Source organism: Vidua macroura, chromosome 12 (genome assembly GCF_024509145.1).
Source record: "Vidua macroura isolate BioBank_ID:100142 chromosome 12, ASM2450914v1, whole genome shotgun sequence".
Lineage (NCBI taxonomy): Eukaryota > Metazoa > Chordata > Aves > Passeriformes > Viduidae > Vidua > Vidua macroura.
This window is the reverse complement of record NC_071582.1, coordinates 12,064,726-12,091,163: the sequence shown is the minus strand read 5'-3', so window position 1 is coordinate 12,091,163 and position 26,438 is coordinate 12,064,726. Positions and strand designations below refer to the sequence as shown.

The 26,438-nt window shown below is 35.9% G+C and overlaps 2 long non-coding RNA genes across 2 annotated transcripts in view; both read left to right on the top strand.

The window, feature by feature from the left end:
* The window catches only part of LOC128813412 (uncharacterized), a 36,832-nt gene extending 33,953 nt beyond the window's left edge, over nucleotides 1-2,879 (top strand). The window contains exon 4 of the long non-coding RNA XR_008439034.1: nucleotides 2,819-2,879. This is a non-coding gene — a long non-coding RNA (uncharacterized LOC128813412). The remainder of the gene's footprint in view (nucleotides 1-2,818) is intronic.
* Nucleotides 2,880-5,308: 2,429 nt separating this feature from the next.
* Nucleotides 5,309-24,888, top strand: LOC128813413 (uncharacterized). Its single transcript, XR_008439035.1, has 4 exons — nucleotides 5,309-5,493; nucleotides 10,116-10,207; nucleotides 23,707-23,897; nucleotides 24,767-24,888. It is a non-coding gene; the product is annotated as an uncharacterized LOC128813413 (long non-coding RNA).
* The last annotated feature ends 1,550 nt before the right edge of the window (nucleotides 24,889-26,438 follow it).

Here is a 26,438-nt window from a genome sequence, read left to right as displayed (position 1 = left end):
CGTGCTTTCCTCATTTCTTCATGTTTCACTGCCATATCCTGTGATTTACAGCATTCCAAGACTTCTGATCTTCCTCTTTTTTCCTTTCAGAAAATTTGCTCTTGATATTTTAATATAATCCTTTTTGGATAAATTAAATCATGTGGTATATATGCAGGGCTACAGAACTTGTCTTCCTGGCCACATTCTGTGTCTAGCTGTAGCATTAGATACAAATCCCGAAGAGGATTGCTGGAGGTTATGTAATGATAACTTCAAAAGTTACAACAGGACATTCTTCCAAATACTGAGTCAGAGAAACACATTCCTGTACTAAATGCTATTGAGTTGATAGTTCAATTTAGTAAGTCTTTGTTTACTCTTTAATCCTCACTGTCAGCTGGAAAACGGAATGTTTTTCTCTAGTAGCCAAGTTAAGGGAGTTGTTTTCTTTTTAGCATTTAGTAGGTAAAAGTGAAATCAGTTTTGCAAGAAAATGTGTTTTATAATCTTGTTTGCGTTGAGATAATGTTACATATGTGTCTATGTACACACAAGAGGAAAATTTATAATGTTGAATAGGATTCCGTTGCTTAAAATTTGAATTTGTTACAAAAAAAGATACCCTACATATTAAATTCCAGGAGTGATCAACATCATATTGTTTTATAATAGTTACAAAACCAACTGACTTACCAAAAGTTTTTAGGCTCTTGCTATTGAGGCTGATTTGGAGAAAATTCTTTGAACTTGACTGTCTGTCTAAAAGTGTGCCTGGCTGTTGAGTCAGTCCTTTAAAAAATGCATGTCTCACAGCTGATTCGGAAACAGGAAGGCAGTTACTTTGGCACTAGGAGATAGAGCTAATGACATCAGCATGATCAAAAGTAAGGGCAAATTCAGAATTTAAAATGTCAATGCAAATTGGGGTTTATTAATGAATTTGTATTTATAGCAGGCCCATTACGTTTTAATTTAAAGAATTACTCTTCCTTTTATGGAAAAAAAAAAAACCAAACTACTCAGATCAACCTTTATATTTGGCACTTGAAAGGATCTTTGACAAAGAAATAAATTAGTTTGTGTGGGGTGAACTTAAATGGAGTCAAACCAATGTCTAATCCAAGGTCCTATCTCTGGCAGTGACCAAGAGCAGGTGCTTAGGAAAGAGCAAAGAAAGAGGACAACCATTCCAAATTCCTTGTGCAACTTCCTCCAGTCTCTGTGTCTCAGAAAAATGTGTATTTTCTTTGTTTACGAGCTCTTGATGGGGTGGTTTTTTCCTTGGTGTTTTGTTTTTATTAAAATTTTGGTCACATTTTAAAAACATGGTAAATTATAGCTCCCACAAAATCTTTCAAATGGTTATTATTTTCCTGAAATGTATGGTTACTGTTACAAATGTTTGCATTAAACTTAAATAATGGACTATGACTGAATGACTTGAACATGTTGCTGTGTTTCTCAGACAGGGGGGCTGACAGCTGTTACTATTGTCCATTTTATTTACCACCCATTGTTTGTAGGATGCAGCCCATGTAGCAACAGAGAGTATGAGCAGAGTTCTTGATCCTTGTCTGCTATCCTGGACATCCTTTTCATTTGAAGCATTTATTGAATACTGCATTGAGTCCTTTCAACTGCCATCCTAAAAGCTTAGCTTTGCTTGTTCTTTAAGGAGATTTTTTTTGCTCAAAAATAGTGTATCTTTTGCTATTAGCTGGAGTTTCTTTCATGGCTTTATTTTACTCATGCCTGTGTCTTAGGAATAAAAAAATAATCCAAGCTTGTTGCACAAAGATGCAGTTATTTTACCCACTGTGAGCTGAACATTCAAATGCTGGAGCTGACAGAACTTCTACTGTTCAGGGGCAACATGAGCCTCAGAATGTAGTACAAGATATCTGTATTAGGGCTCACTTAGTTGCATGCAAGCAGCTCAGAATTAATGCTTCAAGAAAGCAAAGGACTATTGTCTTACTCATTATGTTTTGATAGCCTGTAAAATTTCCCATCTGACTGATGTTCATATTAAGAATACAGTGAGGTGGGATTAGAATATCAGACACTATTAAGCATAGAAATTATTTATGCTCAGTTAATATTTGTAACTGCTGGTTATTTTACTGTCAGATCCTTTTTATAGAACAACAGCTACATGAGACTCTGCAGTGAAATGTAACTTTCTAATTAATTGATGGGCATTCTTAAAATGATATAAGATGACTTCATGACGAAAAATGGCCTGAGTTGTTTGCTTACATTATTTAATCTTGCTCCTGCTAGCTTTGCCCTATAAACTTGTCAGAACCTTAAATTCCAGCAGCATATTGTTAAAGCAAGAGAAATAGCAAAATAGACCTCCACAAAATGATCAAGGAATAGATTGTTCTGTAACAGTTGTATTTTATGTTTTGCTATAGCCACCTAGGTCTGGAAAGGGTTATAATTAGTATCAAGTTAGCTTGCATTTTCTTATCTGTTTTGGTGGGAAGAAGAAACAATGCAAAGGGAATTTAAATAGGATGTGTAAGGAAAGGAAGAGAAACTGTCTTAGATAAAGAGTAATCATAGCAATAAATTATTTTGCATAGGTTGCTTCTTAACCGTCCCATATGGGATGAGAGGGACTGTACAAAGTGAGTCGCAAAGGCAAGTGTTGATGTGAACTTTGATGAACGCTTCTGGCGCTTATTTCATATTTCCTGAAATCGAAGAGAATGCTTTCCATTGACAGTAATTATATCTATTGTATGAAACTGTCTATGCAGTAGCTTAATACCCTGACATCTGGTTTTCAGCTGTTCAGTAGAAGTAAGTTTTCTCTCTTGGCTTGCAGGTGTACACATAGGAGTTGGCATCAATGGCTAGGAAAGAATGGAAGCAGCCTTGGCCAGTGACTGACAGCCCAGTTCAAATACCTCCAGAGGCTCTTGGAGATTCCTGGCAGGCATTCCTGTTTGAAAATATGCAAGTTCTTATGTTTTCTTCCACAAAAAAATTGCTTTTATACTGCTGTGTTTCTGCTCTGTCATGTGACTTCTCTACTCAGGTTTGTTTCTGGTTTTTAAGTTTATAAGTGAGCAAAACAGTGACTTGTATTCTTAGATACCTAGATGTTACTGGAAGTCTGAAGAATGAGTTAGGCAATCTAAATATTTTAGTACAAGTGTTTTGGAAGTTAAATAAAATAATTGTTTCTTCTTCTGTTTTGAAAACACAAATGTATCTGACTGCAGTTACTACACTTAATGATCTCCTTCATTTTCCCAGCTTGTTGAGACATGCTGTTTTCATGTTATACACTTCTGCCTCATACTTAGAAAGAAAAGAGAACCATATGTTGTGCTTTAATGGTAAATCCCAAGGATTGTCTGTGTGGTTGCAAGGGGTGTGTAGATAAGCCATGACAAAATTACTACCCCTATCTAAACTACATCTACCATAGAAGATATCCAGAAAGTAATTCTGTAATTCTACTAAAGTAGAATTACAGAAGCTCTACTAAAGAGCTGTCTTGATATCTCATGCTTTTTTAGAGACAATCTAGGCTTCTTACTTTTTTTTTAATGCTTGCTCTATAAGCATTTTTATTCAGGAAACATTAGGGACTTTGAATTCATGAAACCCTGCAACTTATGTTTGAGTGAATATTTAAGGCCAGCAGATATGCTGTTACATCAGCTTTGGCACTTGGGGGATTAGTTTTACATCTTTGATTCAGACTGTTTCACATCACACAGCTAGCTTGTGCTAGGGCTCTTTGTGGAGACTTAGAGATAATTGCTGTAGACAAGACTCTGCAATATCAAATGGAGTGAGAGAGAGCCCCCATAACTGCTTAAATGGGGTCACTGAATACACTGACCATTCTGTAAGCTGCATTGCTAGCTGATGATTGGAGCTGCACGTTGTTCTGAAGGTCTGTGCAAGAGAAGAAACTGCTGCTCGTGTTCGGATCTTCTTGCTTCAACACTTAATTCAGTTAAGGACCATTTTTCTTAAAGTTTTTTGATGACAGTATAATTTTATTGCCCTGGTTTCTCCTGTTCTGTGATAAATGGATACAGTACAACCATTACTGGAGACATTTTTGGCCTGTATGAGATGTAGGGGGTGAAAACCATCTTATCTGCTAGTGTTAAACACAATTGACTGTTAAGAAGACATAGTTAACGATTTTTTCCCCTCTTTGTTCATATTTAAATACATTGACTGGTAAAATCCAGCTGAATAAGATCTGCTTTTTCTTATCAAGAGTATTATGGGAAACATAACATCTGGAAGGAATATGTATGTCAGTAAATCACATTTATCCTCAGAGTTATTGAGGACCATGCAGAACACCACTAGTGTATTGATAATTTACTTAAGGGAACAATAGAGATACTGAGTTGTTCTAGTAGTGACAGAAATCTGAAACATTGACTTTGACAGGACAAAACCCAATTTTTTTCAGCTGTTTATTTTGCAAAGTATCTTCACATGCAAGAAATAAAGTCAGATAAATCACTTGGCCCTTTCTGCAGATTAAAAATTTTCATCAAAATTAATGTGACTATAAAAGGAAAAAATTCAAGTGTTTGGTAAAGTTTTTATGAAATTATACATTTGGTTATTAATTGGCTACTTGCACTTTTAAAATAATTCCATAACAAATTCCTTTTGTGGTATAAAGCAGCTGCTCAGGATTAATGTCACATCAACGTCTCAGGCTGCAGGAAGAGGATGGATGAGTAAAGCTAAAACCTCAAATGTCAGTAAGCTCTTTATTTTTACAACAGAAGACTTTTGCAAGTGATCAAAACAGCTGTCAGGTTAGGTGAAGAAGAAAACCAATGATTTGAACACTATTGCTTTACCAGTGGCTTCTTTTTTTTTTTTTTTTTTAATTTTTTGGATATATAGGAAAATATCTTTTCTTAATGGCACATTAACATTAACTGACTAGGAACTGATTGCAATAGCAAGGGTTGATCATCATCTACTTTACATGCTGAGCACTTTCTGACAGCTAATCTGGCTCATTGACACCATTTTCTTACTCCGTGTTGCCATATACAAGAGACATGCAAGTAATCCATTTGATAGCAAAGTATTGTGCCTGATGTATCTATAGTGGAGTTTTATTGCTACCAGTTAATGGAATATTCGGGACTACCCATTGGAATTTTTTTGAAGGCTAGTCACGACATCATAGAATGGAAGGGGAAAAAGTCAGTTCCTGTCTTTGGGAAGGGAGATACAGTGTTATAGATAAGTGAACTTTAGCTCAGTTCCCATAAGAAGAAATATTTGTAAAAAAAAACAAAAAAAAAAACCCACCAAACCAAGGTGATTAACGGTCAGAAGAAAATTTTCTTGGGGAAATTATACTAAGCTGGTTTAGTTTGTCTGCTAGGGCATTAGCCCTTCTCCTCCATGACTAGAGGAGAAGCAGTGGGACAAATATGTCAACTCAGAGGTTCATATAAACAGGCTGGTGAAACTTAGTCTTGATGCATCTTCTGTCAGGTGGGTACTAGTGTGTTTTGTAGGAGTATTTGGAGGTAGGTGTCAACGCTTCTTTAACTGGAAAGTTAAGTACTGACTGAGGATTGGTAGGAGTCAGTCCTGGGTTAGGTGCTACTTATTATTTTCATTAGTCATCTGGATGATGGAATAAAGACTCAGTCACTGAATTTGCATTTGAGATGAAGCTGAAGAGCACAGAGGTTTTATTCTAGGATAAGATTTAAATTGTAAGTTACCTATGCAAGTTTTGATGAAGGGAAAAAGAATACAAGTAACTGGGATGATGGCAAGCTCCCACACATTGAATTTAGGTGATACCTGCTGCCTAAACACCATGATAGCAGCAACTGAGTAAGTAACAGTTCTGTAGAAAAAGATCTTGATGTTGCACTGAGATTCAATGTGACTTGACAGTGCTGCAAAGTTATAGGGAAGGGAGCCACCTTATGGTGTCCTACCATTAGTATGGCCAGGCTTGGTTGTCACATTTAAGGGAAGGTGTGGACCAGATGAAGAGAATTATCCACCAAGGTGAAGGATAAGAATGACTGAGTGCTTAGGAAATATGACTTACAAGACAAGTGGGACTGGGCTTTCCTTACTGAAATTTTTATATCAGTTCTTTGATATGTAAAAGGCTATTGCAAACCCAGAATAGATGGATGTCTCTTGTGGAGATGTATAAATGAAGATAAATTCAACTTGTTACTTGGTAAATTAAGATAGAGTAAAATGGAGTACATTTCCTAAGATCCTGTAGTGTCTGCAGTTCTTGACATTTCCAGCAATTTCATACATAGACTTGATATTATCTTGGGGCAGAAAGTGGTCTAGATTGTCTTGAGTGCTTTCAAGTCCTAAGACTTCCTGAAAATAGTTTTATTTACTTAGTGATGTTATTGGTTAACATTTGGTCTCAATCTTGTGTGATTTTTGTTGGAAAAGCTGTTTCATATGAGATCTTTGATTCTGGCATATCTTGGGGGAAGGAACACCTGTACTAATGATGATTTATAAGCAAATTAGCTCACCAGGTCAGTGAAAGTTACACATTTAAATTGGAGTGGTGTACACACATAACTGTGTGATGTATTGATGTAACCTTGGATAAGATCTGGGGTCCCTGCTAAGATGAAATAAAGATGAACTCTCATGTTGATCACTATTTCCAGAAAGTAAAATATTTACATTAAAAAATGGAAGTAGTGCAAATTGAGAATGGAGAAAAGACATTGTTACTTATAGGAACATGGAGAGGAAGTAGAGCTTCTTGATGTTTTATTGTTAATAATCCTGTAATCTTGCTATATCTCAAACTGCTTCTGGGTGTCAACTCCTTTAGCCAAAAGGTGTTTTCAGCAAGGTAAATTGCTTTAAAAACTATGTAATCTGTGCCCTTTGCACTTTGAATAAAATAATGCATTGGAAGAAAATTAATCCCACCCCCTATTTTGCTTTCTGTTAAAACTTTCCATTGAATTTGTAATGAAAAAGATAGCAAATTACTTTTTTTGTTTTAGCATAATTTCATTGCAATACCAACAGAAAGGTGACAGTAACTTTACCACTAGCTATGAAATCTGTAGTCATTGTACATGGAATCTGTAGACTTAGACTATTTAAAAAGGCTAAATTATTTGTGGAATAACCAAAATTTAACTTTCTATACCTATTTTATTAAATACCTCAATGACAACTCAGAAGTTGGGTTTTACAATAATATACAGGATGTGGTGATGTTGTAAGAAGGTATTATTCATTTGTCTTGGGAAAATTTGAGAATGAATCTTGCCCAATATAAGAATTATTTTAAAAAGCCCTGAACAACTGAAAACCCCCAAGCCTAAAACAAAACATATCTCTGCCTCTTTCATAGTTCATGAGTTCCATTTTTTTGCAGAATTATTTCAGTCAATTTCATTTTAAAATGGCTGAGTAATCTTCTGTAAAAGTGAATGCTGAAGAATTTCTCCTCAGAATCAGTCTATCCATGTGTTTTGGATAGTCCCCCTGAAGAGATTATTCCCAAAAGAAGTTGATTTCACAATACTGTTGGTGTGCTCAGAGATTATACATCCTTTCTGGAGGGGGACACAAGAGTGCATTAAATGTTAACATTCCCAAAAGTCTGGTATGACATAGTCACTGTCAGAACATTTGTATTGTATCAGTCTTGTATTTGCATATTGCTGTTCTTTCAAATGAACAATGCTTCTGGAATACTAGTTTTTCTCCTATAATTACTCGGTGTGCAGTTGCTTTTTTTGCAGAAAAATGTTAACCATGACTATGTCTCCCTAGAAGAGAATTCTTCTCCTAAAGAAAGCCTGAGATGTGACGGCTGAAACACATCATGAAAATGTTTTTCCTTCTGATGAAAGTACTTGAACATAGTTCAGGATCTGCATCTAAAAGATGATGAGAATTAGTTAAAATGAATCCTACTCATCCGTAGCTCAGGCTGGGCACCTAGAACATGAGAAACATGTATCTTGTGGGCAAGTAATTATTTTCTCCCTTTAATGTAAGTAAATTATTTCATATTAATAAAATTGGGAGATAATTTTCCTCCTTACTTATGATGCAGATTTACAAACAGGTCCAAGAACTTCAGCAGCAGTACTAACATGGTAGTAAGACAATTAGACAGGACACTCCTATCCAGCAGTAGAATACCTGGAGTTATGTGTAAAAGGGCAAGAACAGCTTTGATGTTAAAAGCCAATAGTACCAGTAATGCAGAAAAGTTGATTTTCTTTGCTAGTCTGTAACATTCATGCAACTCACAGTAGTGGTGCACAAATGATTCTTCAAGTATAAGGACCAAAACAAGTCTTGGGGTAAGCTGTTCATGATACTGGCTGAAGGTTTTTTTGCCTATATTGTCTTATCTATTGTCTAAAATTTGAATGCTTTACACTGAAGGAAGAAGTCAGTCTTACAGGTGTCATAATCAGCCTGCAAAAGCCTTTTCTTTTTAACTTCATTTGAAGGAAAATTATTTGAAGTAAAATATAGTAGTTGTGGCTATGTCACAAAGCTCATTCACAAGTGTGCTGAAAGAACACAGGCTCTGTGCATGTTTTGAGAGAAAAATGTGGGTAGGCTTTAGATGAAAGCTGCTGCTTGATTCACTAGACCACTTACATGGGAACTTGACTGGTAATACATTATTTTTTCTGGAAAAAAAGAGGTTATTATTTATTATTTAAAAATACAGTGGAACTATCTTCAGAGAATGAGTTGAGGGCTTTTAGAATTAGGGAGCTTAGTCCAAAGTAAAAGAAAACTACTAATTCTATTTTTGGCAGAGACTACTCTTACGATTTCTGTAAGCTATCAGCCCTGAAGGTCATTGAGATGTTTTGGTGTGCAATGGAACACATGAAATAAATGATGAAACTGACATAAAAGGGAAACTTACAGAGAGTTTAGGAAATTTGTGCTCAATTTTTTCCACGATCAATTAATATACTTGTAGTGGTTAAAGAAACTACTTGAAAGAACAGGAAGATTATATTTCAGAGTAAATAAATCCTACAAAACTCCAGAGAAATGTAGACATCAGGCAGAATTGTAAGAACTTGATGTCACAGTAGAGTCAGTATTTTATGACAAATGTAAGATGAATGCCCTAAGCATGCTATTTGTAAGAATTTATAAGAAATTTTTTATTTACTCAAAGCCCAGTTGGATTGGATGCTATTTGAAGCCCTAATGAGGTCATGAATCTCCCTGATAAGCATGAGTATATACATGTGCTTTCACAAACATTGCTGATCCACAGAGCTTTGTTTTTTAGCTAATGAATCATAAAATATTTGAATTGAAATTATTCTTTAAAGATCCTCGAGTCCAACCCCCTTTTATGAGCTAGATCAGGTTACTCAACCTGACCTGGAGCACTTCCAGGGATGAGGCAACCACAGCTTCTCTGGGCAACCTATTCCAGCGCCTCACAGAAGTGCTTCTTCCTTAGAGCCAATCTAAGTCTATCCCCATTCACTTTAAATCAGTTGTCCTTTGTCCTGTCACTGCAGACTCTGTCATAAGTGGTGACATAACTTGCAGGAGGATTGTTCCTTCATGTGACTGGGCACTGAGGAGGCTGACTGGCTGGTGATCCTTATTATCCTCTTTTAAAATGGGTGAGATATTCCCACTTTTCCACTTTTACTGGGACTTTGCCTGATGGCCTTGACTTCAAATATGATGGAAAAATTCTTCTCAACTACACCAGTCAATTCTTTCAGGACCTTGGGATGCATCTCATCAGGTCCAGTAGACTTGTTTATGTAATTAAGCTGTTAGTGGAATGAATTGAAATGTGTGGTCATTAATGGAGTTGAAAATAGAACAAAAATTTTAGAGGATGTTCCTTCTCAGCCTGTCTTTGTCTGTCCTATCTTGCTTTCCTCTTGGTTTCAGGTTGAGTCTTTCAGGAGCATTAATAAATGTACTGTACTGGAAATTTTTAAAGTAAACAACCCCCCACAATCTCTTCAAATCTACCAGCAATCTACCAAATTTACTTCATAATGCTAAACAATTTATAGCTACTGGAGTGCATATTTCCAAATGGTATGAAACTGATTTATCTACCTCTATTTCTATGAACACAGGCTCTGAGTTCTAAAGTGCCTGCTTTCTATACCAAGAGTGATTCATGCTGCCTCTAAGACTTGTGTATGTGGCTCCAGAGGATCATCTTCAGGTATGTTGGGCTGAAAAAATGGCTCTGACACAGTTTTATCACTGTGATGCCAATAAGAACAGGATAAAAGTATGTATGTCTGCCTTTTCCAAATGTACTATTTCCTGAGGAAATAGTATCTGCTATAAGTTAAAACACTCATTTGGCCACCGTAATATTTTTTATCTGGGACACAGTCTTGTGGCAAATAAACCCAAGATTAGGAGTCTTTGCAGAGATACTACAGCACCTGTTTATAAACTCTTTTCAATTGCACAATTTACTCCTTGGTGAAAGCTTTTTTCTGCATTACTTGTTTATCACTGTGATATTGCAGTAATCATCCCTGCACTGTGAACTGAATTAATTGGTATTTCTCAACCACAAATGCAATCCAAGCAATTGTTTTTGTAATTAAACTCAGTTTCCAGTTTACTTTACTTTGCTTACATTATCTGGTTAGGCAATCATTGTCTGGAACATAATAAAATAATCTAAATTACTGTTCTTGTAAGAATAAACCAAACAATAATTAATAAGCTATTGCTTCCTTAGGGACCTTCTTTGAAGAGTTCAATGAAAAACTGGAGAAAACAAAGAGAGATCAATAGAATATGGGAACTGTGTTGCCATAAAGGCGTATTACAGCCAGGATTGCTGCCAGGGACAGATATATACACTACTGGCTGGTTTTTGAGGTAGTCACTAGAAAGCCAATTGTGTGAGTACCTGTAAGTCTAAACACTTTTCATAAGTCTATCACATTAATTTCTGCTCCTAAATGAGGCCATTAAATCCCTTGCTTGGCAAATAATGACACCTCTGCAAGCAAGTTTTAAAAACCCCAAAAACCAACAAACAGCAAGAGATGGTAACCCTTCTCTAAAGCAGGCTGGAAAAGCATTTCATACTAGTAATGCTTCCATGTTTAGAGTAGACTTCATAGATTGCCATGATTGAAAAGATGGTGCCTTTTTTTGCTGTATACTCCACCTGTATGGAAACAAGTTAAAAATGTTGTGTGCCTCATATTCCTCAAAGACATTTGCCTTTCTCCTGAGAACAATGGCAAACCCCTGAAGATTATCTTGGTAAATTGTTGGATGCCACTGTTCATCTAGAAAGGAAATATGCTTTAAAGATGCCTTGCCCCCACCTTCCCTCACATATCTTTTTGTGCTTTGCTGTTTTTTGCTATTAACTCCTCAATGAAGGGCTATCTTTTCCTGCATTCCTGGAAAACTGCTAGTATATTCTGTGAACAGCTATGGACAAATTAGACAAGAGTTGTGTTAACTGAATAGCTGCTATTTTTAAAAAGGTCTTTTGTCTTATTGCAAAATATATTGCTTTATCCAGCAAACTTTGACCTTGAGTGGGCTATGTGCGTATTTTATAAATATTTTTGTCCCAAACTAAGCTGTTGGAGTTCCATTAGAATATAAGACATAAGGATGTAGTTTAAATTGCTGCCAACTATACTGAGACTAAGAAGAGCTGTGGAAAATCTTAATTTTCTGGTTGCAAGGGGATTTTAAGCATTTAAGTGTCGAACAGATACTGTGTCAGAAAGGAAGCACTATAAAATATTGGATTGAATGCACAGTCTATGATCTGTGTGGAATGAAACAATAAAACTAGTGCTGTTATTATTAGGAGAATGAATGTAGATGTAGAAAGCAAAATCTCCTAAAACCAAATGTCCAAGTTCAGCAATATGCTGAATTATATGGGATGCATACTGCACGTGAAGCAACTAAAGATGGTTTTAAACCAAAAGAATTGTATAAATGATTTTCAGTAATTTACAGTTATGTCCTTTCTTAATGGACATAGCACTTGTGTTCAGAAAATACATGTAACTAATGAGTTTACTGACCTGCAGGAAGGAGCATGATTGTAACTAACCTTATACATATACACTGAGTTTACTGGCTCACCTTCTTAATGACTTTTAAATTTGTTTTAAGACATGAAGCATGATTATTCAAAATTATTTACATAACTAGAATGCTCCAAGACCATAAAATTCAGAAGTATTCCTGTGGTTTTGCTTATGGCACCCAAAAAAAATGTAATTGGTTAACCTATTTCACATCCTAGTTAAAACCATAGAATGAAGAAATGTATCTGAATTCTTCAAATGCTGTAGAAAAGCTTCTTGTAATTATTCTTTCTGCTCTACAATTGGAGGACTTAAATTTACCCTATGCTAATGTTAATTTTCTTAGGCAAGCATTCAGACTTTAAGTGTTATTTTTTATCAGCTCATTTACTTGATGTAGTGACTGTAGTCTATTGTATTGTACCTAATAATACCCATGTAACTTGGACCATCTGGTAAATGTGCTCAAAGGAGGGTCAGGCCTAAAATAGGTAAGGTTGCAAGTGAAAGGTTCTCATGGGAGCTCGTGAAGCTCCAGATTTAGACAATGCTGTGTTTCATTAGCAAAAACTTGAAATAATCTCCAGCTTTGTAATGGAAAAAAAAAAAAAAGACTATAAGAGAAATCAGTAGCATTCAGCTTCAGATCCCATTCTGGACTGATTACAGCCTGTCTTTGGGCTTAGGATGAGTTGTTTTGGTTTTAGGTTGTTGATTCATGGTTCTGAAGAATATTTTTTTTTTTTTTTTTCTTTTAGGGACAGCTACATGAGTGAGCTTAGAAATGTACACAGGTTTAGGCTGTGAATAAAGGTGTTATAATGACAAGTTTACTTGAGGGGAGAAGTATGAGTCTTAAAATATCTGTTTCACAGGCTTGCTCTCAAGCTAAAGTCTGCCAATTTTCAAAAAAGTCTTATGGAGATTTGGATCCTGTTGATTCTAGGCCTGCCAGAACTTTTACTGCTTTTGCATATACAGAGATAATAAAAAAAGACCTTTTCTTTCCACCAAAAATGGCTATGGAAAGGATTTTATTAACAGAAATAGTAGGTTTAAAGTGTTTTTTTAATCAATGTGGTCTATTCTGCACAAATTTCTAGAACAGCATTTCACTTTTGGGCTATAGTGTTTGAGACTTGCATAGTATTGAAGCAGTGATAGGTTGTGCAAGACATCTGAGGATTAAGCCCTTTAAAATTTGGTATATAAATGAAAATACCATTTCCAATATAAAACTGGAATCTAAATTCAAAGACCAGATGCTGGCCTGTAATGCTTTCATAACATCAAAGAATGGAAGTTGATATAGATGACATATAGAAGTGACTACAGATTGAAGGCTAGTGCTGAAAACCAATTCTTCCTATATTGTGCAACTAGTGTGCAAAATATTAGAATGTTCTTTGGTATTAATAAATAAAATGAGAACAGTGCCTTTCTGTCTGACCTTAGAAGAATCTAGAATGCAAAAATGACTGTGGGTTAAATCTTTTGTTTCTTAGACTTGTATAATCCCATTACCCCTATGGGGTAGAACAGGATATAGGTTAAGCACTTCCAGAATTTATTTTTGCTTCTCCTTTGGGTTACTTAGAACTCACATCAGAGATATTCTGTGTTTGTTTCTTTCCTTCCTACAGCAAATGGGCAGGGATTAGAGGGAGATTTTGCTTTACTTTACCTGCTACTCATTAACCAAGCAGCTGAGATACTGCAAGTGCATTGTAATTGCTGATAGTAAGGAATTACTGCCTCTCTCCCCAAAGACAGGAAAGAGCTATTAATTGTGTATCTGAAGCACTTTTTCTTTCTATAACAACTTTGAAATTGTAACTTTTGTTACAATTTCAGAACTGTAACAAAAAACCTTCCAGTTCTCTGTGGTACTTCACAAAAAAGTACTTAAAGAATACTTTCTTCTAGTTTTTGCTGCCTTAATGGCCTGAAAATATCATGTGCACACATGCAGAATAGAACTGAGATTTTTTTTTCCAGTGAACTCGTTATGACACTTTTCTTTGTAGAATTATAAATACTGGCAGTTATTTTTTCAGTCAATTAAAGTTCTTATAGTTGTTCCCAGCTTTGCTCTAATGCCATGTGTATATCTTTTAAGCAAAATGTACTCTGTACTAAATGGTTTTGTTTAGAGTGTTTCTAATAGAAATGTCCTTGCCACATGTATCTGCTTGGTCTGTGTAATCTCTTTGTAGAATGTTTTCTGGCATTGAACTGACTTTATGTTTAAGCAAACGTACTTCAGTTTTTGCATCTCTGCTAGTAATTAATGTGGCTTGGGGTATCCCTGGTTAATTATGGGGACAACCAAGTTTTGTGGAGATGTCTGCAATCATGCATTTGGTTGTATATAATATTAAAAATAAATTACAGAAAACCCTTTGAAGTTATGTGGGTGTGGTGAAATATTTGTTGTGCTTTTTAAAATTGTTCTAATTTGGGGCTAAATGTCAGGTCCTCTTGATATTTGTGAGAACATTCTTGTTGAATTGGACAGAAATACTATTTAGATGAAACTGAGTCAGCTTCCAAGGTATTTCCCTTATTCTCTGTGCCTACTATTTTAATAGACAACATTGGATTTTAAGGGTATTCTGGACTATCAAGCCACGAAGGTAAATTGAAATAGTTCAGGGAAGAAGAATGTACCCTTTCAATCACTCAAACTTTGTTTTGAAAGCACAGGCAGGGTTTGGGTGTAATAATGTCCTTGAACCCAGTGCTCAGCACAGGGGGAGCCTAATGCTTCAAAATCCAGTTTGACTGAAGTCAATGAAAATTTTCACTGACTGCAAGGTAGGGCAATAGTAATCTAGGACTCCTCCTTCTGTGGATCATCATGTGTAATATGGATATGTGTGTACAATCAGACACATATATATATATATAGATATATAGATATATATATATATAAAGTTTGTATGCATATGTGTACTAAGGAGGAAGAGAGGTGTTCCTTAGTCTGCTTCAAGAGAGGCTTTGTTTCTTTCTTAATAAAATGCACTTTATTCACATGCAAGCCAGGAGAAACAAAGTGTCCTTTCCTAATCGTGCAGTTTTGTTATTGGTTTTCTCACCTCATGTGTGAGTGGAATTGAGGTTGTCACCTCATTGTGGTCAGTTCCACACCTTTTTCAGAGTAAACAGCATGCAAACTTGTATAAGCAGCATCTGAGCCAAAGCCCTTTTATAAACCAAACTTTAATTTGTTATTGTTCTGGCATGTAGGAATGTGTGTGAGAGACCATGTGGGCTGGCTGTGGAAGGCACTATAAAAACTAACAGTGGAATGCTCATCTGGAGATGTTCTGTGTTATTTATGAAAACTTGGGGCCCAATCCTGCCACCTTCTCTCACGCTAACCATCCCACTGAGGTCAACCAGTGATTACACCTCTTTAAGAATAATATATGTGCATAAAACTTTACTGGATTGGATATATGGATGGAATTTTCAAACTTCAGAGAAACCCTGTCTGCTGACATCCATTGGATGTTGAAATTTGTGCCTTTGAAAGTAAATAAAACTAAATTGATATGATCTAGACAGGAAAAAAGCCTTTGTATTTAGTTATATATTCTGTTTTAGAGGTGTTCACTATCAAGTTCTTACAGTGTTCTTAAGTTCTCAAGTTCTTAAGTTCACTGTAAGAACTTGATAGTGAGCACCTATAGTGTGGGATTTACCAAAGAAAATGTCATGGTGAGAAGTGGGTTGCAGTGTCCTCCTGGTGTCTAGTCCTTGGTAAAGCATTAACTAAAATTGAAAGGGAAACATAAAGTTGACAAAAAGCAAAATTCCCTCCTGAACAATGCAGACAAGCCAGGGTAACAATTAATGTTTGAAAACGATACCTAATTAAAGATAAGTTTGTAATTTGTGAATAATGTAGCCATATTTATTCTGAAGACTAATTTGAGTCAACTAAATATGATCATCAGTTTAGAAACGATAGCAATTTGAGCTTTAGGGATACTCCCTGAGTTTCTAGCTTCACTTTGACACAAGCAGATCTAGAGAAGTGGTTTTGACTCCTTTCCCAAAAAGTTGAGCTTTCTTTTCTTTTAGGGCACATATGTAATGTGTTTTGGGTTTTTCCCTGCTGCTTGAACAACAGTCTTTCTTTTTGTGAAATACGTTATATATGGCCTAAGACCTATAGCTATTATAGGTATAAAGCAAAACTAATTTTAGTAAATCCATTGAGACATATGGTAAAAAATTCCACTGACAGCATGATAAATGTGTCTTATATTTGGCATAGCTTTAACATACCACTTTTTATTATTTTTTCCATAATAATCTTTCACATGAGTAGGGCTGTAATCTAAGATTGTTTGCAATGGGAAGTGTGAACTGATCACAACATGCAAACGGGATTGTCTGCAGCCTGGAGCTGACAGTAATACTGTCTTTGAAGCTACTGTGTTTATTTTGAGGCCTTGCCCCAGGGACAGTATGAATTTGGTAAAAGAATTTGTTACCTTCCCAAAACTGCTGCCTCTGACAACTAAAGGTGCAAAATTTTCCCTGCTGATTCTGAATTCTGTCTCCCCATGTAGTATCACATTGCATTAGTGGCCAAACAACAGTCAAGAGCAGTTGTCCTTCAATATAAGACACATTTTGAAACAATTCAGATTTGGAACTGATTTCAAAGGCAGTTAGATTTCTATAAGGAATGCATTAAAAAACTGCCAAACACAAACAACTAGTTTGAATGCTGAACCAGTTATTTATGTATATAGGCTGCATATTGAGATGGTTTTAAACCTGAACCAGTACATCTGAAGCAGAATCAATTTGGTAAAGGTATCAAACACATAACTGCTTCATTAAACAAGGCATTTTCCCTGCCACTTGCTGCCTTGCCACTGTTGTATCCATAAATCATCTGAAAAGAGTTTTTCCTATCACTGTATGATATAGCATTCCACTGTGGAGGTAAGAGAATGTAGTCCTCTGTGTTCCACATCGTGCCTAACAGGCTGTAGCAAAGTAATTTTATGTATTTCTCTTCTGCTCTCTGTATAAAGGAAAAATTTAAGTGCCTTTTCATAGCAAGGGGGTTGTTTGAGCCCATCCCTGGGCCACTCTGCTAAATGTGTGTGTGTATGTGTAAAAGAACAACAACTGTTTGCCAGGATTTTTATTTACACAAAAACTGTCCAGGATTTGGATACCTTGAGTGGCTTGAGAATCCATAAACAATAAGCTTAACTTTTAGTGTTAAATTGTCAAACATCTATACTTCTATGAAAAACTTTTCTTAAATTTTGATGAGCTTTAAGAATAAGTTATATCTGATCTAATGATTTTGGTTTTCTGGTGTCAAGATTTCTCACATCATCCCAATGAGAAACCTCACTTGGGTTCAGATGGAGCCAGCTCTGTGCAAATGGTGGCAGTGACTCCTTTGTCTAAGCACTAACTCTGACCCAGGCCAGATCAGCACAATGGTGCAAAGCAGTTTTCTGTGACCCATCTGCTTTTAAGTGGATGGAAGGAGGTGTCTATTATGTACCCTCCCTGGTTTGGACCTCCTCACTTTCAGTAAATCATAGGAAACAATCTACCATTATTTTTTCCATCTTGGAGGGAGACTGTGGGGTGTTTGCAATTGAAAGAGCCTCATGATCTAGGTTGGGGCCTTCAGTTGCATCTTCTTACCTTATTAAAAGGGGTATTCTTCTTTTTTCTTGATGAAGCAGATGAAGCAAAACAAATCGCTTTCCATGTAGTAAACCACAGTGAAGTTAAGGGGAGAAAAAATTAAAAGCCATGATAAATGTCAGCAGTCAATATTGTTTCTCTTTACAGAACCATAAACAAAATCATGCAACTAGTCTCTAAAAGGTCTCGATGACAGCTCTGGTAAATTTAAGCAATCTGGCTACAAAGATGAATAGTATTTTCCTGTTGCACATTCTCTCTCTCTTCCTGAAACTATTTAAATCTAATTAACCTAGTGTCAAACTCTCTGATTTCCCTCCAATATTCTAACACAGGGCCTTAAACAATGTTGATTTTTTTTAAATACCAACTTCTCTTAAAATATTTGGTTTTAACATTTATCCTTTTATTTGTCCATGTACCAAAATAAATTATTACCTCAGTTATATGGCTATGACACTGAATCAGATGGTACCCACAGAAGAAAAACAGTTTTTTCTCTAGTACAGAAAGCATGTGTATACAATGGCTGTCTTGCTCTGGCTCAGCTTGGATATTAGCAACTCTTGTTTTTGCCAGTCTTTCATTTCCTTCCACTGTGTGAAATTTTACTTCAGTAAAGCTAGTAAAATTTTTGTTATTAAGTTCAGTAAGGAAAAATTATTATGTACCTTTAGCAACAAAATATTAATTTTCTAGAGTTGTATAGGAATTCCCAGAATGACTGCCTATCTTCTCCTGCAGTACTGACAGTGGACTAAATTCTCTGCTGTCTGTGACAAAGGAGTCAGGAGAGTTGCCCTGGGTGCACCTTGCTTCAGCATTTAGATCATTGATATTAAATTGGTTTTGTATCTCTTACTTCTTTGGGATAAAAAGGATTTTATTCCCTTGCCCAGTTTAGTTTGATTTTTAAGCTTTGAAAAGAGAAAAAGGTTTAAAGTAAGAATAGTATAAAGATAACAGGATTTTCAAATTGTTCCATTTTGTTAAGTGAAGTCTTGAAGTTGCTTGGCCTTTAGGCCAAATACCATAAAGGACTGAGAAACCCATAGTTATCTGGTTTGAAAATCTTTTGTTGACAGAACAAGCACAAAACAGCTGCAGCTCTTGTCCAAATTACTACATACCTACATAATTGTTTTGAAGGAATCAGTAATTATTTGCTTAATTCCCCAATGAGTAAAAAAAACCCAACAAAAACAGCAAAGAAAATATCCTACAAATATGAGATATTGGAAACAAAAAAGCCTGTAACAATGGTATACTCTAGTGAGATCCATGCAAACACATAGTTCACACAAAACATCAATTTAGTGAATATTTTTGGGGCTACGTCCACTTCTTTGAATGAGGAACAATAAATTGAAAATATTTTGGAGCAGTAACTTAGTGGGAGAGATGCATGCTACTTAAGCATTCTTGTACAATTTAACAATGCCGGCAGTCTCTGTTTCAAACATGTTTTATTTTGAAGTGAGCTGAAATGTTGGACCTATTTTCCAGTTCATGTAAAATATATGCTCATCACTGCCCTACTTTACCAAGGGAATCTGTGCTGTAAATTCCTGAAATAGCTATGAGCAGCCCTCTGCACTGTCCATGTTATATGTAAGTGGGCTGGCAGTGAAGTACAGGCTTGTCAGCTGATCCACAGAGGTAAAAAATAAATAATTCAAATAGCAGTCTCAAGAAGCACCTTATGCTATGAGCTACTACTTTTGATATACATTTTTTCCAGCATTTGTCCTTCAACAGACTCTTAAGTTTCAAGCCACTGCTATAAATTTTAATTACTTTTGAATGTATTGTTTGAAAATTTATTACTTTAAGATGTCCATTATGCTATTGTTAAGAGACTTCTGTTAATTATCTAATTGATTTGGTCTATGGATTTGGCTCCTTTTCTCTAAGTTGTGTCCTGGCATCTGAACTCTAGGGAGTGTCATCCCACAATGTTATTTTATCTGATGGTGTCACAACTTATCTACAATGATATTTGTTTACTTGTTATAGGTACAAATTGGTAGTGCCGACATCTAATGACTTTGGCAGGGATTTTACTGGTCAGATAGGGACAGCAGAACAAGTTTCTCCTGTGAAAGTATAGTTGCATTAAAAAAATAAAATTTTGTACTGTAAAGATAGACTACTAATGTAAAGATAGATTACTAATGTAACAAGACAGTTCAGCTCTCCTACATGACCTTTCCAAGAGATATGTAATAGCATTTAATTCCTTGGGATTTTATTTGGGTTTGCTGTAGTGTACTGTCTTTAGATATTTAAGCCATCCTCTAAAAGCTGATTTAAATGTATTTGCGCATTTCTGAATGCAGGATTTACTTGATCAGAAACTTTTAAGACTTCCTCAAAGGCTCATGACTAGATTCTTCCCAGCATGGTCCCAAAAAAGATATTTTGCTAGACCTGCTTCTGCTTAGGCAGGACACCAACATCAAGGACTTCTGTTTGCTCTCACCTGCCTTAATACAGTGCAGCCAAGGGCAATTGAAATTTACAGTGAATGCATTATGTACATCTGAGTTCAGCCTTGCATTTTTCATTTATTTTTGGCAAATGCTTGATCAATTTTTTTCAGTGTAAAAAATGCATTGTCACATCCTGCTTCAGAAGGATGTTCACTGTTTTTTAAAGGACCTTATGCCAGTCTATTTTTTCATTCTGAGACTGAGCCCTGCCCTGTGATTTCAGTTGCAACATACCTGTCGGAATTCTTAGTTAAGAAGAGCTACAGTAAAGGAAAGCATTTGCATAACTGGACAAATAATGTCATCATCCTTTGCTATCAAAGTTTGAGTTAAGGTCTATGTCCTGTGGAACATAAAAAGTGCCTCTAGTCATGTCTTCTGTAACCCTTTTCTAACTTTTTCTCTTATTTTTCTACATCTGGTACCTTTTGTACAGATGACCACCTGCTCTTATAGACCAAACCAGCTGTTTAACAATGTTGTATTGTTGAGATAAGATTTTTTTTTTTTTATTTCTCTGAAGTACTTAACAATTTTCAGCCTCTGATGCTCCTTAAGGTTCAAGTGCTTTTGAAGATAAGGCATATTGCAGACACAGCATGTGATGGAATAAGTGAACATAGAATGCACTTTAGTCTCTGTTTGATCTCTCTAGATGCTGATAATTGGTGGTGGCGTTGTGGGGCTGACTGCAGCAGTAGCTGCCAAAGCAATGGAAATTGCTGTCAGGGGATTTGATACCAGGTGGAGTAAGAAAATATGGCTTAGAATCTAGAATACTGTTAACACTTTATAAAACATTCTGGTTAAAATTCTGCTTTGCCTTACACTGAAGCAAAACATTGTCATTCGAAAACAATCTGGAAGATTTCTTTGTCATGGGACTACCAGAAATTTTAGTTAATTCATTGCTAATAAACACAAAATTCAAATTATTGATATCAATATCCAGAAAAAGAGAACATTTAAAATATGCTGCCTCCATACTTCCCAGGTCCAATTTAAGAAAAGTATCATCTTCCCCCTTCCTTCCTAGACTGAAGTTTCCTCTGTTTTCCCTGCATATTATACCCAGTCCATTCCAGTCCCTTTGAATGTGGGTTTGTGTGCAGCTGTTTGACCCCTGCCCCTCATGGCTGTCCCTACCCCAGCGTGGGTCATCCCTGGGCTCCTGTGCCTCACATAGAGAGCTCCCTTTGATAGGCAGTGCAGGCTTCCAGGAGTGCCTCTCCTGCTGCCTGTCTCCTCAGCACTCCACTGCATCTCTTCCCATCTCCTGCCTTAGGAGCTGACATGTGAGAAGGGGTACCCTGTGCTGGCCTGACAGCTTTCAGAGGGTGAGAGGCTGTTTATGTGAGTTTTGGAGCCAGCTGGAACTGGATGGCACAGGCACTGCTCACACATGAACAGATTGGGCCCTCATGTACCAGGGATGATTTGCCTGGTACAGAGTTTATAAGTGGTACCTGTATTAGTTCAGGTCTTATTCCAGGTAAGATTCTGCTTATGGCATTGGAGAGCTCAAACATATGTCCCTATTAGCATAAAATGCTTAGTGAAATATGCATGTATCTAGGTATTTACTAAAAACTATTAGTAAGTAATAGCTTCATGATTGTTTTTCCTGTTTTTAATCAGTGATTTAGAGTATTTGTTTTGCTAATGATTTCCTACTAATTTTCAATTCAGATTCAAAGTAATTAATTTATATTTGCTTCTGAGAGCACTCATGTGTATGGCATATCTCCCTATTTACCCTCTCTAGTAAGAGTTATCATTTCTAATAAAAGTTATTAAACTTGTTTGGTTTGCTTTCTTTAATGTGAAATTTTCAATTCTAATTAGCAGGAGTATGATGGAGTCAATGAAAGAATGATCAGTAATTATATGGAGCTAAGGCTTAGGAGTAAGTAGAAATTACTCATCCTGCAGGATTTTATATTTTTCTGGTGTAGATTATACACTAGCATTTAGAAATAACTGATGTGCAGGGAAAATACAAATAACATCACTGTTGCTCTAACAAATGAAAAAACGACCTACATTACAGTAATAAAGATTGTCTTTCCTTGAAGTCACTGCAGGTCTGTCAGGGAGTCTTTACAGAAGTGTTATGGGGTAATAAAGCAAAGTCATAAGTAATAAAACCACAAATTGGAATATTAGTCAGAGATAATTCTGTTTTATGCACTGTGACTTTTATAAGCATGGGAACATCCTTCTAAACAGTAACATCCATTAATGCTTTTAAAGTGATTCCTTCATTAACAAGAATTTTGAGTGTTCAATTCAAGATACAGGAAAAAAAAAACCAATTCAGATATTTGCTTATTTTCACAATTTTAAAGTAGTGATATAGAACAGTTTTTAATATTAATGTTAGATTTTATGGGATTACCATAAAAATTAATATATATTTTTAGATGAGGACTAAATTCCAGGGTGATATGGAAAAACAAAGTTGTGCAGTGTATAATGATATGATGAGATAAAGGTGCAACTATATGTTTGTAAAGACCCATTAGCTGGAGCAGTTTAAAATGCTGTCATTTCAGTATTTGTGAATTTACCCAATAAGGATAAGTCTCATCAGGAACCAACCTAGGCAGTGGGTTGTGCAGCAGAATTCTTGCTGCCACTGTCCCCCAGGCAGCAGAGCCCTGCAATGGCTTGTTCTGGAGAACCAGCTACAGTATTTCAATTTTACCTTGTATTGATGACTTCTGGGGCTGCCATACTTCATTATTACGTTCATTTGCTCCAGGATGTGTATGGAAGCCAACATGTGTGACTTCATATGAGATAAACTCATGAATTTAATGTCCAGATGGCTATCCTGGAATGGTGTAATGAAAGAAAGAAACAAAAACTTAGGGTATAGTGTCCAAGGTCAGAATTCAATGTAAATTGTTTTCAGAGCATGGCATTAGGATTTGTTTGGGTTTTTTTTTTCATAATAATACTAAGGGATATTAGAGATGTGGTATTAATCCAGATGTACTTCCAAGGAATTTAAGTTTTGAAGGTATCACTATCTTCCTCCTTGGGATTGTCTAGAGTGCAGTTAATCTGTGAAACACATTGTGCAATGTGATTCTTATCAGACAATCATGAGGTGTTTTTTCATTTGAAGAAGTACTTGATTTCTTATTCTCAAAAATAAGCACCATATGGTTTTGTAACCAGTTCCCTGACTGGCCTCTCAGCTCATTTAATCTCTGGCTTCCTGACAAAATTGCTGAATTTCTTTGGTCATGCATCAGAGTAAGCTATTAGTTTTATACAGAAACCTTAACTTGTAAAAGAAAGCTTTAGTAACTCATGTCTGTAGTAATATGCAAATTTGATTTACTAGCATGTATAAAGAAGGCATCAGATCTGTGGAGAACATGTGAAAAGTTTCCAACACATGAAAGCTTTGACAACTATTTATTTTGCTTTCTCATCAGGGTGTGGTGAACACTGGTTACAAGGACATGCCAAGTAGAATGGCTACTCAAGCCAGTAGCCTTTTTTCCAGCAACATCTTGAAATTATTAAAGCTGTTTCTCCTAAGAAAGAATATTTTCACTTTGAACAAAAGGACAATTTCGATTATAGGGCTATTGATCATGTCATTAGAGGAATTTGGGTAATAAAGGTGAGTTTCAACACTAAAACATTTTTGATAAAAAAACATATAAAATGTGTTGTCTGAAAGCAGTGATTTTGTTAGGGAGTTTAGTCATTCTGAGGAAATATTATCATTCAATGTGTACATGATGATGTTAGGAAGGGAATTTCTTGCTTGCTTCAAGCAGTAAAATATGGGGTAAAAATACTTCTAAAAATATCAATTCTCTAAAATTACTTCTGTCCTTTGAACTTGTGTTTTAAAAGGATGTTTTTGAGAATCAGCCCATCTCGTGAGCTACTGAGCTCTGCCTTAGCAATTGAACTTTAAGTACTAGAGTTTATAGACTCAAATGAGCACATATTGAACACAGGAGCTGATAAACAGGAATAGGTAAGCTCTGTGTGATGCACAAAAGGACTTCAAGTAGTGCAAGTACTTCAAAGGCCAAATGGTCTGGTGACGCTTACTGCATCTTTGCCCCAAGGTCAGGAGAGGTGGAACATTGCTAAAGATACAGTGGTTTTCTGCTGAAACAACCAGGGTTTTAGCCTGAGAATATCAAACATATTTCAGCCCTGATATGACATCATTAAGCTATACCCTGCATAGTCTCCACTGTAATAACAGCAGCCCTCATGCATTCCTATAGCCTTCAGCCCCTTCTTTTGGAGGAGAAAAGGAACTAAATGTGCAGTTAAATTAGGAGACAGGCTTAAAGTCTGTGAAAACTGGTATTACTTGTGTGCTGACTGCAATTTTCTGTATGCAAGATGTTTCTTGAGATAAAGTGATTCTTTTTCAGTCAAGTTTATTTTGGATGTAGTTAAGAAGAAAAATAAATTTCTGTAGTTGTGGTGAATTGAAGATTGACAGGAATCCATATTTGCCTGCAGGTAACATGAAACCAAAGTACAGACATGCAAAACATCTAGGTATTGGCAGACTGGAGTTACTTTTCAGCTAAGGAAGTGTTTGTAAAGAGAGGCATATTCATGCTAAGCTTTTAAGGAACACAGTCTAGGATTTAGGTATGTTATCTTTTTTAATGTTTGTTTCCTCTGCTTTCTTTTGTGCTTGCTTTGTGTTTTTCTTGAATTTTTTGTTTGATTTTTGTTCTTCCCCCTTCAGTGATAAGTGTATCACATCTGAAATATGTCAGGCCCAAACTGGTTTAGCAGGAACACAAAATTGTTTTTTACTAATGATTTCATGTAGTGATTGGTGCTGTTTTGCAAAACAAGAGTTATAGTAATCAGTAAAAGGTAAAGGCCAAATCCCATTCTATTTACTCATGTGAGTAATCCCACTCATTTCAGAAGGACAAAACTTTGCTGAAACCGCCAGCCCATAATATAAAGAAAGGTAACATACAGTAGGAATCCATCCTAATGATTATTTTTTCTGCAACAGGAAGGTGTAAAGCATTATTTCAATAACCTTTGCCAGGGACAGCACTCTTTTCTATAAAAAAAAAGATTAGCACAAGATCAGGAAGAGTCATATCCTTATAATCTAGGAAAATTATGAACACAATTGGAATTTATGTAAGAGGTACAAGAGACTTCATCTATATTTCTTGTTATCAGTTGGCATTTTGATGATGAGCCATGCTAGGAATAATTATGTAAAAATAAAGTGAGCTAGTAGTGTGGACTAACATTGAAAAGCCACAGACAGTGATAAGTCAGGTTTGCTAACGTGTCCTGTTGCTTTCCAATTAAATGAAAGGCTAAAAATTCACTTTTCAGGGTCCTTGGTGAATCACCACATGCCTTTTGTTGCCAATAAATTTACTCTGATATTAATTATGTATGAAATAAAGAGCCAGTATAGTGTAGGTTAGGAACCCAATCTGGGGCCAATTGAAATGAACGTAGGCTGTTCTCAAATTTTGGATCAGGGCCTGTGTATACTGCATAACTCCAGATGTCATTATCTGTGCTGAAATATATGTATGGAATGGATAAATGAATCATATAGCAAGGTTTTGATTATGTTCAAGAGTATTCTTCTCATAAACAAGATTGTTATGTACTTTACATTAAAAATAATGATGGAATGAAAGAATAATGCAAATGATAACAGAAAAGGATACGCATAGCACAGCTTTTCGAGGGTTCACTACCTTCAAGACTCCTGTTCAAGTTGAATGAGTAACAGTAGAAATATCTATTAGTTCAAGGAAGGCAAATTCTGGAAGTATGGAAAGTTGATTTCAGAGGAGGAAAGCAGAGAAGGAAGTCTGTTTCACTCCTTCCTTAACCAAACTTTGTACAGCAGCTGAAAGTCCACCCTTACTGTCTTCTCGCAGGGTCATGGACTTAACATGTTTTGTCCAAAGTATCAACCTTGTTTCAAGATCTATTCTCTTTGATTAACAATGGGCAATTTTGTACATACGTTTTAAAGTTTTTCTTAAAAGCTTTCTTAAATGACAGTACAACTGAAAATTAAACTGTCATTTCTAATAGTGAGATTGGAATATCTTGCCGTTTTAGGCTTTGTCTTGATCAGAGAAATTAATTCTGTGCAATGATTTGCTCAGAGCTTACTTGGGTATATTTA